The sequence below is a fragment of the Mesoplodon mirus genome (assembly GCF_964341445.2).
Source record: "Mesoplodon mirus genome assembly, chromosome: 6".
Lineage (NCBI taxonomy): Eukaryota > Metazoa > Chordata > Mammalia > Artiodactyla > Ziphiidae > Mesoplodon > Mesoplodon mirus.
The window spans coordinates 17,544,317-17,559,335 of NC_138982.1; positions in this window are offsets into that span (position 1 = coordinate 17,544,317).

The window sequence follows — 15,019 nt, forward strand, 5'->3', positions numbered from 1 at the left end:
TAAATGTATATGCATGCTGTCCTTCCCTACACTGTTGCATCAACTAGAGCATGTTTGCTCTGCTGTGCTGCATGAAGCTTTTTGTGCAACCTATTTCCAATGGCTGAATCATGTTATAAAGTCATGGGAAACTTTGCTTTATTTTGAGGAATCAAGGTCCAAAGTCCAATCCTCTGAGGTTTATGTCCGTATTAGGAGGCTAACTGAATGACCTAAAAAAAGGGATTTTGTATTTTATTTAACTTTCTGAAACAGCTTAAAATTTTATTACTTAAAATTTCAATACATTACATTTATAGTAATAACAAGTATAAACCATGGTAATAAAATCTCCAGGTCACTAGTTTTTCTAGTGAAACAGTCTAGGATTTTTGCTGAGAAGCCCTGGGTTTCTCATAATGAAGAGAGTATGTTTGTGTGTGTGTGTGTGTGTGTGTGTGTGTGTGTGTGTTATAAATCTATGAGAATTTTTATATGGCCAACATAAACTGGTTTATATTTTGAAAATATCTATTTCCTTGAGAATTTTTCCCTTGAAGATTATGTAACATTTTAAAATATAATCAATTTGTCTTAATTCTTATATCTCCTTGGTGTATGATATATGGTTAATTTATCCAGACCAAGAAATAATAGCTAACAACATGTATAAGAATTTATACTTTCAAAGACGTATCTCATACACTAATTACATATGAATCTCTTAATAATCATTTGAACTAAACATAGCATAAAATATTTTTTTGCCAATTTACAGATGAGAAAACTGAGGCCTAAATAGGTGAAGATATTTGCTTAAGAATGTCGACCTTAGAAACAAAACGGTCAGTTTTTTTACTGACAAAAATGGGTTTGTTTAGGAATAGCAGAGAATAGTGGTTCATGACAAGCAAGCTAAGACAAAAAACAATGGGAAAGTCCAAGAAACAAAGAAGAGGAACATTATTTTATAAAGAAAAAGGAGGAAGTTGAGAGGGATTGTTTTGAACAAAATCCATTGGAGAAAAATGAGAGTTCAACATGATGACAGTTTCTCATTGGCAGAGTTGCTGAGGTAGTTGATTTCTCATAGGAGATGCAGTGTGCGTCTTTTCCTCTTGAGATGTAAAATTGATGATTCTTTCCTGATGATTCTTTTTTGGATCTGTAACTAACAATTCTTGCTATAATTGACTTCAAATGGTACTACATGAGAGCTCCCCCTTCTGGCTTCCCACCTCCATTTTAGTGAGTTTCCTTTCTTTATTAATTTTCACAAGAACATGGTAGTAAGAGGTGGAGGTAGAGCATAAATCCATATTTTCTGACTGTAAATTCTGTGTTTTGCATATAACCTGAATATAAAAAAAAAAAACCAAAAACCCAGCTGTGTTAGTCAGGATTCTCCAGAGAAACAGAACCAGTAACTGATAAATAGATATATATAAAAGAAGATGTATTATAAGAAAAGGTTCACGTGATTATAGAGGTTTAGAAATCCCATGATCTGCCATTTGTAAGCTGGAGAACCAGGAAAGCCAGTGACGATGTGATTCAGTTCTTTTCCAAAGGCCCGAGAATGGGAGGCTTATGGTACAAGACCTTGTCTGAGTCAGAAGGTCTAAGAACCAGGAGCACCAAAGTTTGAGGGCAGGAGAATGTGATTGTTTTCAGTTCAAAGAGAGAGAAAATTCACCCTTCCTTCTCTTTGTTCTATTCAGCCACTAAATGGATTGGAAGATGTCCACCCACATTGGAGAAGGCCATCTTTTTTACTCAGTCTGTTGATTCAAATACTTATCTCATCCTGAGACCGGTTTCTGTTCACCCAGGAAACCCTTAACCCAGTCAAGTTGACACGTAAAATTAACCATCACACCAGTATTCTTAGCATAGTCCATGATTGCTGACAGTATGCTGAGATTCATTTTTTGAAAGCTCCATGAAGCCCTATTTCTGCCCAGAGAGTTAAACCCTCCTTACCCCTCTATTTCTTCCCCACCCAGGCTGTCTGCCTTAGTGTTCCTCTGTCCTGAGTCCTATTTTAGTAGAATTTGAGAATGTACAGTAGTGGAAAAACCCTGTGAAACTCAGTGGTAAGTTAAAACCTAGGGAGGCTAATTTGGTCAGGGAATGACTTATCTAGAATTTAAGGGCCCGGCTATTGCTTGCACTGTGCCAGGTGCTTTCTATATTGTAATTCTCCTGTTACATATAACAATCTATGACTTGGCATTTGCAACCCCACTCTAGGATGAGCTGAGGTATGGAAGAGTTAAATTCATTGTTGCCAAAATTCCCTTGATAGGCAGGTGGGAGTCTGGGATTCAATCCAACATCCATGTGGCCTGAAGTCTAGGATCTTTCCATTATACCAGTCTCTAGGAATATGCTTGCAAAAGTGCTTTTTCTGAGATGTGAGTTTTCTGAAGAAAGTTGTTGAGTTGTTGTTAATTTGTTGTTTTATTGACCTTTGTTCAAAGACATAGGAACATCTGCTGTTTTTTAAACAAGGACTTTGCATCAGCTATTATTTTCACTTACCTAAATAGAAGACCTGACATATACAATGAGCCTAAAACTTCCTCACTCAGATCATAGGAAAGGATTTGCTCTGAGAAGCAATACAAACTATGATTATCAAACAGGACTGGATTGAAACCAAAAGCAATTTTTATGACAACTGTCAAAGAAAGTCAAGGTTAAGCTGCATTACATGATGTTGGTTTATAGATTAGCTATACTCCATAGGCAACATATTTAATTCATGACAGTGTTTGCAACCCAAGCAATAAGGAGAGAGCTTGCAAATCATGTACTGCTGGATAAGGGCAATCAGGAAAAAAAAAAAAAAAAAAAAAAAACAGAGTGAGAACTACTTGTTAAAATTTTAAATAGGTATCCATCCCTTGAAAGAAATTGTTCAGAATTTCACACATAGTCACCAAAATAATATAATTTCTAAGCTCACACTAACAGTTCATAATTCATCTTTTTTAAAAATGCAAATTATCTCACCGATCTAGTAAAATTCTTTAACTCTGTATTTATTTGTTTGTTTGTAGTACATGATAACTCAGTCAGATATGTTGAATCTAAAACAATGCAGATATTTTAGAAATAGACTAGTGTGAAATCAGGGAGATGGACTGGTCTGTAACCAGTAGTGTTCACAAAATAAATCAATATTCCCAAATTTACAGAGAAACATATACAAGTAAATCTCATCTTAAATGTTCAATTTACAAGATAGACCAATTATGCTTTTTTTCATTGTAGAAGGACCAATTGCAGTCCTTCTAATACAGCTAAAACAGATTTCAGTTTGTCAAGACAGCAGGAATATTTATAGTCAAATTTTCTGGGTTATAGTGTTAAATTTGAAGAACATTTATATTTGACTATTAATTTCATTTTTCCAATTGCTTTAAAAGAATCCCCCTTAATCCCTCTCTCCCAAAATGTCATTCTCCTGCCTAAATTTCTAAGTAAATTTGAAAGATATTTCTATATATGCAGCATTAAATTATGTGTTGATCAAACTTAAAGTATCAGAGAAAATGTTTTCTTCCACAGAGCAACTGGCTTAAAAAGCAGGCTAGGTTGAGTACCAATCTTCAGAATGCTTGGAACTTGTATAGGACCCCTGAGGAATTTCCCTGGGTCAGACAGCTCCTCTTGTTTAGTTAATTCCCTGGGAATTATAAACCTTCTTTTTTCTATAGTGGAAAATATTAACCTTTAATGGGATGCTCTTAAGTCAGGTAATAAAACTATGCTGACTCTTTGTGTTTTGTGATTAACCTTCATTTTTCAAGTGGCTAAAGGAATTGAATAAATCCTTGAGATAAAGTATTTTCCATCAAACATCTTAATCTGCTGACAGATAGGAAATAAAAATAACTCTGGCATAAAATTTCTAGTGGAAAAGCCAAATAGAGAGGCATGTTCACCAACCACTTGAGAATCCCCCAAAAGGCAATACACCTCCCATAAAGGAACAACCCTAATGTTTAAAACTACTGATGAAACAGAATTTTCCATAAACTAAGGAAAGAATACAAATATTTTAATGATAAAACTACCAAAATATGTTTTCCAGCTTCAGGTTTATATGTAAATGAAATATGATTGTAATGTTTTGGTGCAAAAAATCCTATAGTAAAAGATCATAAGAAATGTTTTATGTAGACAAAAAAAAATTATTTTTATATTTTGTTTAAAAAGTTATGGGGTTGACAACTTCAAAAATAATGTTGGGAAAATCAGTTAAATGTTTGTAAAAAATAAAGTTAGATTTCTGCCTCACATAATATATACAAAACAATTCCAAGGAGATAAAAGAACTAAATGTTAAACCCACATAATAACCACATATTAACAACCATAAAAGCAAAATGCACTGTAGTTATACACATCTATAACTTTGATTGGGGAAGATTTTTCTAAGAAAACATAAATGCAAGCATTCATCATAAAAATATTCAATATTTTCTGTAGAAAAGTTTCCTTAAAGTTAAGAGAAATTATAAATTGGGCAACAATAAATAAAGGAAATATGAAGAGGGATTAACACTCAGAATATATAGAGAGCCCTTATAATCAATATGAAAGGACAACCAAATAGAAAAATGAATGAAAGAACAAAAAATGCATATGGTAGATAAACGTATGAAAAGATAGTTTACTTCCTTGATAATAAGGGAGATAAAAATAAAACATATCTTTTTCTGACCCATTAGATTAGCAAAATATTTATAAGATTTTTAATATCCAGCATTGGAGAGAAAATGGATACATAAACTGTTGGTGAGAGTATTGTGTGGTAATGCCTTTTTAGAAGGCAATTTAGCTAGAACATTCTTATTTTAAACATTAATATCAGTATAAATTCCAGTAGTTACGATTCTAGGAATCTATTCTAAAAATCTAGTTTCTCATTATGCATAAAAGTATATGTGTTAAGAACTCAAATATGATATTACCCCTAATAGGGAGCAAAATGTTGAGGTAATTTAGATTCTGGGTTCTATAGTTGGACAGAACCCAAATCCACTTAGATGAGTAATGTTCAATAAATTCTAATTCCAAAGAATTATAATTAAAATATTTTAAAAATGAAACCTAAGTGTTCATCAGTAGGGGAGTGTTTTAAAGAAATAAGGTGATCCACATTATGAAATATTTTGCAGCCATTAAAGAAAAACATAAAGAATATACATAACAACTAACAAGTAAAAGTTTCTAAGAGCTATTGTGAAGTGAAAAAAATGAAGTTGCAGAAAACAGATGCATTTATTTTTGAATTATACATAAGTATGTATGCATACAAATGCGTTAAAGTTCTATGGGGATACAGAAGTGCATTATTTAAGCATTTAATAATAAATATATATTAATGCATTATAAATATAATAAAAAGGGAAATATATTTCGTGAAATTAGTCAAATTACCATCTTTCCTTGCAGATCTTTACAGTTTGTACACAACGCTTCAATTAAAATTTTTGAATTACAAAACTCAAACCATAACTTAAATCGCTAATTTACCAAAAAAAAAGACACCAATTTTACTATAAATACCCAAAGCTTTGACTTTGTTGGGGAAGATGCCACAGACCAATTTATAATAAGTACTTATGAACAAATTCATAATTCAAATTGGTTCTCTGTGAAGGGATAAATCTGCTTTCTGAAGAGTTTAACAAGTTATAAATGTTATATTAAAATTATATTTAAGGAGAATTCCACTTACAGTATGATAGTGTGAGGAGCATTGCTGACCCCATCTCCAGGGAACCTGGTAAAAAAATATTTTTAAAGAAACAACCATTTAAAGTCTTTGGAAATGGCCTTAAAGGCATACAGCAAATGAAGAAACACTTATTCAAGAAAATCTACTAAAACTCACTAAGAACAGTGAGAATCTGTGGCATTTGAAACAAGATGGGTTTCCTCTCCCCTCCCCCAAGTCAGTGAAAGAGAGATGCACCTGAGAATACAGGGCTTCCTTCCCTCCCCAGCTTCCAGTTAGAAGTTTATCTTCGTAACAGGGACAAGATGTCAGCATTTCACATCCTACCTCCACTTACCTGTTGCTGAGGCAATCTCTATCAAAACCCCAATGCCGGTTTTTTGCAGAAATGGACAAATGCTAAAATTCACATGGAATTCCAAGGGAACCCTGAATAGTAATAACATATTTGAAAAAGAACAAAGCTGAAGGACTTACACTTCCTGATTTCAAAATGTACTAAAAAGTTAAAGTAATCAAAACTTGTGGTTCTGGCATAAGAATAGACAAATAGACCAATAGAATAGAATTGAGAACATAAAAATAAACTCGCGGGCCTCCCTGGTGGCGCAGTGGTTGAGAGTCCGCCTGCCGATGCAGGGGATACGGGTTCGTGCCCCGGTCTGGGAGGATCCCATATGCCGCGGAGCGGCTGGGCCCGTGAGCCATGGCCGCTGGGCCTGCGCGTCCGGAGCCTGTGCTCCGCGACGGGAGAGGCCACAACAGTGAGAGGCCCGCGTACCGCAAAAAGAAAAAAAAAAATAATAATAAAAAAAAATAAACTCGCCTCTATGGTCAACTGATTTTTGACAAGGATGAGGAGACCATTCAATGGGGAAAGAACAGTCCTTGAACAAATTTTTCCAGAAAATGGTAAATCAACATGTAAAAGAATGAAACTGGACCCTTACCATGCACATATACAAAGATTTTTAAAAAAGAAAACAGAAACTGGACTTGATTAAAATTTAAACCTTTGGTTCATCAAAGGGCACTATCAAGAGAGTGAAAAGACAACCCATTCAACAAATAGTGCGGAAACAACTGGACAAACACATGGAAAATAATGAATCTAAACAAAGACCTTACACCCTTCACAAAACTTAACTCAAAATGGATCACAAACCTAAATGTAAAAAAATGCAAAACTATGTAAAATTCCTAGAAGATAACGTAGGAGAAAACCTAGATGACCTTTGTTATGGTAATGACTTTTTAAGTACGACACCAATGGTACCATCCATGAAAAAAATAATTGACAAGCCAAACTTCATTAAAATTAAAAACTTCTGCTCTTCAAAAGACAATGTCAAGAGAATAAGACAAGCCACACAGACTGGGAGAGAATAATTGCAAAAAAATATACCTGATAAAGGACTGTTATCCAAAACATACAAAACTCTTAAAACTCAACACTAATTAAACTCAGTAGTAAGAAAACAAACAACCCGATTTAAAAATGGACCTTAACAGTCCAAAGAAGAAATGCAGATAACATATAAGCATGTGAAAAGGTACTCCATATTATATGTCAACAGGGAAATGCAAATTAAAACAATGATATATCATTACACATCTATTAGAATGGTCAAAATCCAGAACACCGACTACAACAAATGCTGGCAAGAATGTAGAGCAATAAGAATTCTCATTCATTGCTAGTCGGATGCAAAATGTTACAGCCACTTTGAAAGACTGTTTGGTTGTCTCTTACAGAATTAAACATACTCTGACCAAATTATCCAGCCCTGCACTCCTAGGTTTTATCCAAACAAGTTGAAAACTTCTGTCTGCACAGAACCTGCATACAGATGCTTATATTCATAATTGACAAAACTTGAAAGCAATCAAATGTCCTCCAGTAGGTGAATGTACAGATAAACTGTTCCATCCAGAGAGTGGAATATTATCCAGCACTGCAAATAAGTGAGCTATCAAGCCATGAAAAGACATGGAGGAAGCTTGAATGCATATTACTAAGTGAAAGAAGTCAACCTGAAAAGGCTGTGTACTACATGGTTCCAACCATATTACATTCTGGAAAAGGCAAAGCTATGGAAACAAAAAGATCAGGGGGTGCCAGAGGTTATGGGGAGGGTGGGATGAATAGGTACAGCGTTAGGATTTTTAGGACAGTGAAAATACTTTGTATGATACCATAATGATGGATACGTGTTGTTATAGATTTGTCCAAATCCAAAGAAGGTACAACAAGAAGAGTGAATTGCAGAATAAACTATGATCTTTAGGTCTAGACTATGATGTATTAATGCAGGTTCACCCATTGTCACTAATGTACCACTCTCATGGGGGACATTGATAATGAGGGAGGCTGTGCATGTGTGGGGACAGGGAATACATGGAAAAATCTCTGTACCTTCCCCTCAATTTTGCTGTCAACCTAAAACTGCTCTAAAAAAAAGAAGGTCTAAATTAAAAAAAAAAAAAAAAGACAACCTACAGAATGGGAGAAAATATTTGTAAATCATACCTCTAATATGGGATTAATATCCAAAAGATGTGACAGCTGTGACAACTCAATAACAGAAAGACCAAAATAAATAGAAAGAGTTTGAGGGCTTGAATAAGATATTTTCCAAAAAGATATACAAACACACAAATGGCAAATAAGCACATGAAAAGATGCTCAATGTAATTAGTCTTGAGTAAAATGCAAGTCAAAACTACCATGAGATATATATCACACCCATTAGGATGTCTATTATTTTTTAAAAAACTAACAGCAAATAACAAATGTTGGTGAGAATCTGGAGAAATTGGAAACATCATGCACTGCTGGTGGGAATACATAATAAATGGTGCAGCCATTGTGGAAAACAGTGGTTTCTCCTCAAAAAGTTAAACCTAGAAGTACCATGTGACCTAGTAATTACACTTCCAGGTATATATCCAAAAGAATTGAAAACTGGGGCTGAAACAAAGACTTGTATGCCAATGTTCATAGCAATATTACTCACAAAAGCCAAAAGATGAAAACACAGTGCCCATCAACAGATGAATGGATAAACAAAATGTGGTATGTAGATACAATGGAATATGCTCAGCCATTAAGAGAAATTAAGCTCTGATACATGCGACAACCTTGGAAACATTTTGCTAAATGAAATAAGCCAGACACAAAAGGACAAATATTGTATTTGTATGACTCCATTTATATGAAATATCTTGAATAGGCAAATTTATAGAGACAGAAAGTGGATTCGAGTTTACCAGAGGTTGGGGGTAGGGCAGACTGAGGGGTGAGGTATTTCTTAATGGATACAATATTACTGTTTGGAGTGATGAAAATCTTTGGAAATTGAGTGGTGATGGTTGCACAATGTTGAGGATGTAATTCATGCCACTGACTTGTCCACTTAAAAGTGACTAAAATAGAAAATTTTGTTATAGATATTTTAGCATAATAAAAATAGTTTTTAAAAAATCAAAAACTGTACTATAGAAAACACTATTTAAAGAATGGAAAGACAACCCACAGGCTGGGAGAAATTCTTTGTAAAACATATATCTGGGCTTCCCTGGTGGCGCAGTGGTTGAGAGTCCACCTGCCGATGCAGGGGACACGGGTTCGTGCCCCGGTCCGGGAAGATCCCACATGCCACGGAGCGCTGGGCCCGTGAGCCATGCCGCTGAGCCTGGGCGTCCGGAGCCTGTGCTCCGCAACGGGAGAGGCCACAACAGTGAGAGGCCCGGGTACCGCAAAAAAACCCAAAAAACAAAAAACATATATCTGATAAATGATATATATCCAAAATACACAAGTAACACTTAAAACTCAACCAAAAGAAAACAAATAGCCAAATTTTAAAATAGACAAAAGATCTGAACAGACACTTCAACAAAGAAAGTATGCAAATGGAAAATAAGCAAGTGAAAAGATGATCAGCATTATTTATCACTAAGGAATTACAAATTAAAACAATAATGAAATATCACTATACACTTATTAAAATGGAAAAAATCCAAAACACTGACAACACGAAATGTTTGTGATGATGTGGAGCAACAGAAACTCTTATTCATTGCTGGTGGTAATGCAAAATGGTACAGCCACTTCAGATGATACTTTGACAGTTTCTTGCAAAGCTAAACATAGGCTTACCATGAGATTCACCAATTGCTCTCCTAGGTATTTCCTCAAATAACTTGAAAACATACTCACATAAAAACATACACACAAACATTTAGAAGGACTTTATTTATGGTCATCAAAAACTGAGCACAGGGCTTCCCTGGCGGCGCAGTGGTTGAGGGTCCACCAGCCGATGCAGGGGACACGGGTTCGTGCCCCCTTCTGGGAAGATCCCACATGCCGCGGAATGGTTAGGCCCGGGAGCCGTGGCCTCTGAGCCTGCGTGTCCGGAGCCTGTGCTCTGCAACGGGAGAAGGGAGAGGCCACAACAGTGAGAGGCCCGCGTACCACAAAAAAACCCAAAAAACTGAGCACAACCAAGATTTCCTTCAGTTGGTGACAGGATAAACAAACTTGGCACATCATTAAAAGGAATATTATCCAGCTATGAAAAGAAATGAGCTAATAAGCCATGAAAAGACATGGAGGAAACTTAAATGCCTATTGCTAAGTGAAAGAAGCCAGCGTGACAAAGCTTCATATTGTATGCTTCCATAAGAATATGACATTTGGAAAATGCAAAACTGTAATGATGGTAAGCAGATCAGTATGTTGCCAGGAGTTCTGTGGGTGGCAGAGGAGAGCTGGTTGAATAGGCAAAACATAGGAATTTTCAGGACAGTGAAACTAATTTTGTACGATACAGCAGTGGTGAATACAAGATGTTCAGCATCTGTCAAAATCCACAGACTTTTATAGCACAAAGGATAAATCTTAATGTATACAAATTTAAAAAAATCATTTAGGAGTTTGGGGGAATCCCAGAATGGAATGCAGAAACTGAGAAAAGAATTTAAATGTATTATAAATCCCAGTTGTGGGACATTCTGCAAAATGTCTGACCAATAATCTGCAAAACTGTCAAGGTCATCGAAAACAAGAGTCTGAGAGACTGTGAAAAACCAAGAGAAGCCTAAGGAAACATGACCATTAAATGTGATGTGGTATCACTGATGAGATCCTAGAACAGGGAAAGGAAATTAGAACACAGTTAAGAAAAATAAAAGACAAACCAAGAACTGGGAGAAAATATGTGCCAGACACATTTCTGATAAAGAACTTCTATCTAAAATTATACAAATAACTCTTAAAACTCAACAACAACAAACAAGAACTAAATTTAAAAACTGGGCAGGGGTACATTAAAACTCTCTGTACTATATTTGCAATAACTCTATAAATCTAAAACTGTTCTAAAATAAAAGTTTATTTTTAAAGAATTCTTAATAGTTTCATATCCACTTAAAAAACAATCCAAATATAAGGTTTCATTTCATGTTAGAATAGACAGGTTGGGACAAAGCAATGAAGTCCATTTATGTTGCATTATTCCCAAAGAATGAGTGATAGGCTCCTGCTTGTTTTATTTTTCCCTAAAGCCAAGGGATATGTGTGTGTTTGGGGGTGGGGAGAGGACAGTGGAGGAGATAATATATAACATTTTTTTCGATTTTATTATGCTGTTTTTTCACTTTTTAAAATTCTAAAGCCAGAATGTATTCTACAATAGATGGGAAGATTTAATATGGTAGAGTTTTTGTTTAGTTTGCTTTGTTTTCCTTTCTGAAAAGCAGTTACTAAATCAGTTGTGTATCTTAAACAATCCGTGCTATTTTATAATTGAAGAAAGATGGTATATGAACTCCATACAGGTGTAAAGAAAAATAATGTCCTTCCGAAAAGAATCTTTTGTTTCCTCTTTCAGTTCATATGACAGGCTAGCTCTTCCCCGAGGAGGAAGTTTCATTTGTTTATTTTTATACTCACAATGGTACTTTGTGAGTGCACAGGTCAAGGTTTGCTGAACACAGTTTTCCACTTTACCTTTAAATACTGTTTTACATGCATGTGCCCAAGGCCTTCTAACTGTCACCAGCCAAGTTAAAAATACTTCAACCTGGTGGTAGCTCAGTGGCTTATACTTTTTGGTTACATATCAATCCCGTAGATAACTGAGTGTGATAGTTGGATAATACCAATACTGAAACCTGTCCCAAACCTCAGCAAAAGTGCAAAATAGTTGAAATTTGCATTATTCGCTAGGCACACTCTCTTATACATGAAGATAACCATCCATTCTCTCCTCCTTAAAGCCCTTAGCTGTCCATGTGACTCCTTGAAGTGGGTAGCCTTCTACTCCCCTCAGGGAAAGATTTTAATCTTCAGATTTCCTCTCTGAGTTCTCTCATCTATAGTTATTCTTTTAGAGACTCCTCCATACCTTCAGAACTTACAGATATGATCGTTGACAATGTACTAATACTAATATATTAATATAGGGGTCAGCAAATTACTGCTATGGTCCAAACCAGCTTGCTGCCTGTTTTTTTAAATAAAGTTTTATTGGAATGCACCCACACTTATTTGTTTAACATTGTCTATGGTTGCTTTTGCTCTGCAGTGGCAAGCAAAGGTGAGTATTTGCAACAGAGACCACACAGCCCAAAAAGTCTCTCTGGCCTCTTACATAAAAAGTTTCCTGACTCATGTTTTAATCTATCATTTGTGTTGGGATATAGGAAAAGGGCCTTGTAGAAACAACCCATTAAGCAAAAGTTGTGATAATAATGTTGAGATAGAGTTTATGAAATGGAGAATCTGAAAGTAAAGTCAGCCAGTATTTTGACAAGATACCTTACCCAAATCATGCTATACTTAGGACTGAGATTGAGAAATATTGGTCAGATTGAAGCAAGATTCGGTGAATTTCATAAATGTTATTTTCTAAACAGTTCATGTGAATCCAGATAATGATCATTTAGTGGTGTACTTTTTTTTCTTTCTTTCACTTTTTTTTCATTTTTAATGACATTTATTTGTTTTCTTTCTAATTTTACAAAAAATGCATGTTCATTGCAGACAACTAGAAATACATAAAAGCATAAAGTAAAAATTAACAATCATCCATTATCCCCACCTGCCAGAGATAACTGTCATTAGTGTTTTGATGCATTTCCTCCCAGTATTTACGTTTTGGGGGGTGTTTTTTTGTTTTTTTGTTTTTGCGGTATGCGGGCCTCTCACTGTTGTGGCCTCTCCTGTTGCGGAGCACAGGCTTTGGATGCGCAGGCTCAGCGGCCATGGCTCCCGGGCCCAGCCGCTCCGCGGCATGTGGGATCTTCCCAGACCGGGGCACGAACCCGTGTCTCCTGCATCAGCAGGTGGACTCTCAACCACTGCGCCACCAGGGAAGCCCGTATTTTTTTAATTGCAGTATAATTGACCATGATATATCTAGTTACCATATGTCACAATACAAAAGTATTACAATATAACTGACTCTATCCCCCATGCTGTCCATTTCATCCCTGTGACTCCTTTATTTTGTAACTGGAAGTTTGTACCTCTTAATCTCCCTCACCTATTTCACTTATCCCCCCAATCCTCTTTCCTCTGGCAACCACCTGTTTGTTCTTTGCATCTATGAGTCTGTCCTGTTTTGTTATGTTTGTTAATTTGTTTTGTTTTTCAGATTCAACATACAAGTGAAATCATATGGTATTTGTTTTTCTCTGTCTGACTTATTTCACTTAGCATAATACCCTCTAGGTCCATCCATGTTGTCACAAATGGCAAGATTTCATTCTTTTTTATGGCTGAGTAGTATTCCATTGTATATATACCACATTTTCTTTATTCATTCATCTATTGACAGGCACTTAGCTGAATATAATATCCACATAGTGTGTTGTGCTGTGTTGTGCTGAATGTTGAACTTTCAGAGAAGCTCACAAATTGGAGCATGTCTAAAGGAAACCAACCAGAATGGTGAAGAGCTTGAAACTGTCACAAAAATAAAAGCAATAGGAAAGGGACTATTTAATCAGGTGTCTTCAAATGTTTGAAGGGATGACCTAAAGTTTTATCCTTGCCTGTAGCACTAGTCTTTGGTTCAAGATTAAATAAACAAGCAAACACACAAACAAAGGAATAAAGAAACAAACAAACCATTATAGTTGACTCAAAAGAGAATTAGCTGAATTAGGTGTACATTCATTATCATCAGGATGATAAAAGCAAGACAATGAACAGTCATTCAAGGGTTGGAAGTTAAACTAAGTTTTTCCTAAGATCCCTTCCCTAGAAAATTCTAAGATTCATAATTCTTTAGATTTCAGATGCTGTGCTGTTGATGTGGTTTAAAGAAAATGCCTCACTACAAGCATCTTTCCATAACATTCCCAATTCCTTCATAATCTGGCTCCTACCCACATATCTACCTTTGTCTTCTACTATACCAGACTTGCATCTCACAAAACTGGGGACACTTGATCATTTCTTACCTACAAAAATAACAATTTCATAGTGTTAAATCTAATAATATAAATTTTCTCCAAGCATGATATAAGTTTTCTCCAAGCATGCTTTGAATACTCTAGCAAATAGGCCTATATGGTTCCATTTCTTTAACATGAGGTAATTCTCCAAGACATTCTCTCTTCACTTCTGCTCATCTAAAGACTACCTTTCTTTTAAAGTTCTGTTTGTTCATTTATCCATGAAGACTTCTTTAGTGTCTCCAACAATCTGATTGTATCTACTTCTGCACAGCTTTAGGATTTTTCACCCAAGACAAATGATAGTATTCTATATGGTTATTTGCCTTTTCCTATAAAAGCCCTTGTTCTTATGAGTGTCGTAACCCAGCTTACACCTTGCTACTGTGTGCCTTCCCACACATTAGGGGATCAGCATATAGCTGCTGATGATAAAGCCAAAAAGTCCCAACCACAGTGCCTCTGAATCGAACTGATTCTGAATGAAACAATATAATGAGATAATTCCTCACAGATTCTCTGACCCATGGCTCACTATGAAATGTGATTATTATACAGTTCTCATACTTTGCAGTTACCAGAGACAAAGCTGAGCATTTGTAGGTACATGCATATTAGGAAGGCTTTTGGCAGTGCTGTTACTGAGGTTGTTTGTGCAGAATTATGAATTAAGTAGTTGTGCCAAGGCAGATCTAATATTCTTTTCTGTGCAATGAAGTAAATCTTCAGTTTCTACATTCACTTCCTTTTTCATCCCTTTCTCTCTCCGAAATTTGTTTTGCAAGAACACTTTAATGCATTTATCTTTTTCCCTCA